The following is a 4,263-nucleotide window of genomic DNA, read 5'->3' as shown; positions in this document are numbered from 1 at the left end:
AAATGTTTTTCTCAAAAAAGCGGTCGAATATATTGTCTCAGCCAGGTCCAATAGGTTTCCACGAATGAGCTGGGTCACCGCAAACATCCCTCCCCACGCACGTGCCCGTGCCGATTTACGCGATAAGTATACGAATAAATAAATAATTTTCCCCAACAATGAAAAAGAGGGAAACCAATCGCTTATGAAAATTGTTTGAAAGCCAGGTCCAATCACTTGTCCCGAAAGCGCTGGACTCGAGCATACATATGATATAATATATGGGGCTTTACGTGCCAAAACCACTTTCTGATTATGAGGCACGCCGTAGTGGGGGACTCCGGAATTTTTGACCACCTGGGGTTCTTTAGCGTGCACCTAAATCTAAGTACACGGGTGTTTTCGCATTTCGCCCCCATCGAAATGCGGCCGCCGTGGCCAGGATTCGATCCCGCGACCTCGTGCTCAGCAGCCTAACACCATAGTCACTGAGCAACCACGGCGGGTTCGCGCATACATACTTCTTCATGATGTTTGTTTTGCCTTTATACGCAATGCATGAAAGAATACGCATCGAAGAGCTTCCAGAATAAAATGAAAAAAATGGAAGCCTATAGTCCATGAATATATTTGAAACCAGCTGGAATCACATGTCTTTAAAGCGCTGGTGTAGTGCATACATACCTTTTCAAGCATTTTGTTTCGCTTTTACACGCGATGAATTAACGCACATGCATCGAAGTGGTTCGCAAACAAAAAAGACAAAAAAGGAAGGCTGTAGCCCATGAAAATGTTTGAAAGTCAGCTCCAATCACATGTCTTCAAAGCGCGTGTGCTGTGGTTACATACCTCTCCAAGCACTTTGTTTCGCCTATGTAAACGATGAATAAGCGGATATGTGTAGAAGAGCTTGTCCGGAAGAACCGAAGCTAAAGGAAGTCGTTACGCCATGAAAATGGTAGCCCCGCCAAGTTCTATAACTTCTCTCGAAAGCCCTGGTTTCGCGCATACGTACCTCTGCATGCCATTTCTGACGCCGTTATTTTTGAGAATTAACGGATATCCGTCTAATAGCATGCAAGGAAAAAATGACAAAAAGGTAATACTACGAAAATGTTGGGCCACGTCCAATTACTTCTCTCGACAGCGCTAACTCGTCATGAACATAAATTTTCGAGCACTTTGTGATGCCTATATTCGCGCTGAATAAACGGATGCGTGTCGATGGGCTCACCCGGAAAAACTAGAATATATTACGCGCACGATCTCATTTGGGAGTTGCCTAAATTTTGCGGAAGCATTTGTTACTACTCACCTGCTTTTTGAGTGAAGGGAAAATCAGACATCCACCCGTTCATTGCAATTACTACAAAGGAAACCAATACGGGTTCCTCGAAAGAAAAGCCTCATAGTTGAAGAAAAATGCGTCCTGGTCCGGGACTCGAACCCGGGACCACCCGCCTTTCCGGGGCAGCCGCTCTACCATCTGAGCTAACCAAGCGGCTAGCAGAAGGCAGGGCGTAGTCGAATTTGTGGACAACACGAAGCAAAGGCAAGTGCTTTGACGCAGTAGTTCTGCGGAAGCCCGCAAGATGTACAGAAGTAATGAATAAAGGGAAAATCAAGCATTCACCCGTTCGTAGCACTTGCTACAAAGGAAGCCCATACGGGTTCCTCGAAAGAAAAGCCTCGTAGTTGAAGAAAAATTCGTCCTGGTCCGGGACTCGAACCCGCGACCACCGCCTTTCCGGGGCAGCCGCTTTACCATCTGAGCTAACCAGATGGCAGAGCGGCTACGAACGGGTGGATGTCTGATTTTCCCTTTATTCATTACTTCTCTCCACCTTGCGGGTTTCCGCAGAACTACTACGTCAAAACACTTGCCTTTGCTTCGTGTTGTCGACAAATTCGACTTCGCTGTGCCATCTGCTAGCCACCTGGTTATCTCAGATGGTAGAGCGGCTGCCCCGGGAAGGCGGTGGCCCCGGGTTCGAGTCCCGGACCACGACGAATTTTTCTTCAACTTATGAGGCTTTTCTTTCGAGGAACCCGTATGGGTTTCCTTTGTAGCAATTGCTACGAGCGGGTGGATGTCTCATTTTCCCTTTATTCATTACTTCTCTCCACCTTGCGGGTTTCCACAGAACTACTACGTCATAATCACCTGCTTTTTCTTCGTCGTATGCTCCTTTGTTTCCTTTAAGTGAGAGAAATAGCAAGAAAGAATTCGAGAAACCGACAAGCAGTGTTGCAACCCCAAAATGTTCATTTAGACCAGCATGAGACGACGAAGATGAGGCTGGAAATAACAATTTTTGCCCATGCTGTAGATGACTCCCAGAGCATTTGGACGTTGTAAGAAATGACGAGAGATTTTGTAAATAAAGAAACTATATACAACGTTTATTATGTACACTGTCCCTTGTTTGATTTATCTTGTTGCGTTTATCCTTCATCTTCAAATTGGATGATGCTGTGGCTTCGTCGAAGATGAGCACTGGCCGATACGTGCTGTAGTCGGTGACGTAACTTGACAGTGTCCCATGATCGATGACTTGATCAGCTGCACTCCGGTCGCGGCTGTGTATGGTGCCGCCCCGCAGGCCTTATCTTGAAAGCGATCTGCGATGGGGACAGAGTGGGCAGAGTGCTGAGAGCTTCATGTGCGTTGTGTTCTCGCCGCTTAGTTCGCATTGAAGTGAAAGGCCTAAGGAAGGTACATTCGCTCGCTGCTGGGGGCACTATCGTAAAAACCAGGTCCAATCACATGTCTCGAAGAAGTTTTAATCTCGCGCCCCATATGTACCTGCCCATGGACATTCTCAAGCCTATATACGCGATAAATAAACGGATATGCGTCGAAGACTTTGCCAGGAAAAAAGAAATATGTAAATCTATAGCCCATGATGATGGTGGCCCAGCTAGGTTCAACTGCTTAATTGTCTTGAAAGCCCTTGTTCCGCGCACACATACCATGCACTTCGCACTTTGCACACATACCATGCACTTCCGCGCACCACCCCATGCACTTTCTGACGCCAATATACGCGATGAATAAGCAGATATGCGCCAAAAATGTTCACATGAAAAAAAAAAATTAAAGAAATACTCGCTCTCCGGTAATTGAGTATAGATATAAGCCTGAAATGGCTACCGGCAAAGCAGATTGGTTGGAGTAATTGTGAAGATTACTCACAACCATCTCACAATCATCCTCTGGGCGTCGGACGCTGCCTGCCTGGTAACGCAGCGCGGTGACATCTCTCGAAGGAGGCGGCGCAAGAAGCTGCGCCGTGGAAGTCACGGACCACTGGCGTTGGAAAGAGCACAGGCAACTCTGTCTTAGCGCCAAAAGATGACAGCGAAATGTGTTGTGCACCGTATCTGCCCTTTTGAACATCGTTATTGGAAACATAAAGGAAATATTAAACCTGCTAGAAGTTATAGCTTGAATGATATTGTGAACAAGCTTTAGGAAGAACTCGGAAGCAACATCTTTGGTAACAACTTGCTTATGTAATGCTATCATATACAAAGGGTTGGGGGCCAGTGGCCGCATTTTGTTATGTTTTCACTGGTTGCCCGGATGTTCTTTCTCGTCTGAGTGCCAAGTTAATGGGTCTGGCTTTTGGCACAAAGTCACTTGAAGGTCACCGACAATGGGAGTTCAAAGCATTTCGTGCTTAAAAGGTAAGCCCATGAAAATGTTGGTCCACCAGCTCCCATCGCTTGTCTTGAAATCGCTGGTTCTGCGCATACATACCTCTTCATGCACTTTCTGATGCTGATATTCACGATGAATTAACGAACAGGCATCCAAGAGCTCTAAAGAGAAAAAAAGAAAGAAAAAAAAGTAAGCAAGCCTATAGTCCATGAAGTTGTTGACTCAGCCAGGTCGAATCACATATCTCGAAAGCGCTGGTTCGGCGCCTACACACCTCCCCATGCACGGGCTGACTACTCTATGCGTGATAAATGGGCGAATGCGCGATTTTGTTTTGCCCGAAAGAAGTAGAAAAATAGTAATTCATATGCTCATGAAATTTTCATTCAGCCAAACTCAAATATTTTTTTTTTTTTTTTGAAACGAACCAGGGGCCTGTTTTGGTCCGTGGATCCGGCGACGCGTCGCGTTTACTTCCGGTCTGCCAGGCCCGCGCCGGGTCTGGCACACCGGCGCGGGCCACCACACGCACGAGCCACAGCGTGGGTGACAAGTTCGTTTTTCACGTGTTGCGGCGACCATGGCATCCTGGCCAGATGACGCAACATTTTGCTTTTTGA

General features: G+C 46.7%; 1 long non-coding RNA gene across 1 annotated transcript; it reads right to left on the bottom strand.

The window, feature by feature from the left end:
* Nucleotides 1-2,427: 2,427 nt before the first annotated feature.
* On the bottom strand, nt 2,428-3,888 carry LOC139059302 (uncharacterized). The gene is made up of 3 exons (XR_011514054.1): nt 3,743-3,888; nt 3,176-3,289; nt 2,428-2,601 (listed from the first exon to the last, which is right to left on the bottom strand). It is a non-coding gene; the product is annotated as an uncharacterized lncRNA (long non-coding RNA).
* Nucleotides 3,889-4,263: the final 375 nt, after the last annotated feature.

This window comes from Dermacentor albipictus, chromosome 4 (genome assembly GCF_038994185.2).
Source record: "Dermacentor albipictus isolate Rhodes 1998 colony chromosome 4, USDA_Dalb.pri_finalv2, whole genome shotgun sequence".
NCBI lineage: Eukaryota > Metazoa > Arthropoda > Arachnida > Ixodida > Ixodidae > Dermacentor > Dermacentor albipictus.
This window is presented reverse-complemented; position numbering and strand designations above follow the sequence as displayed.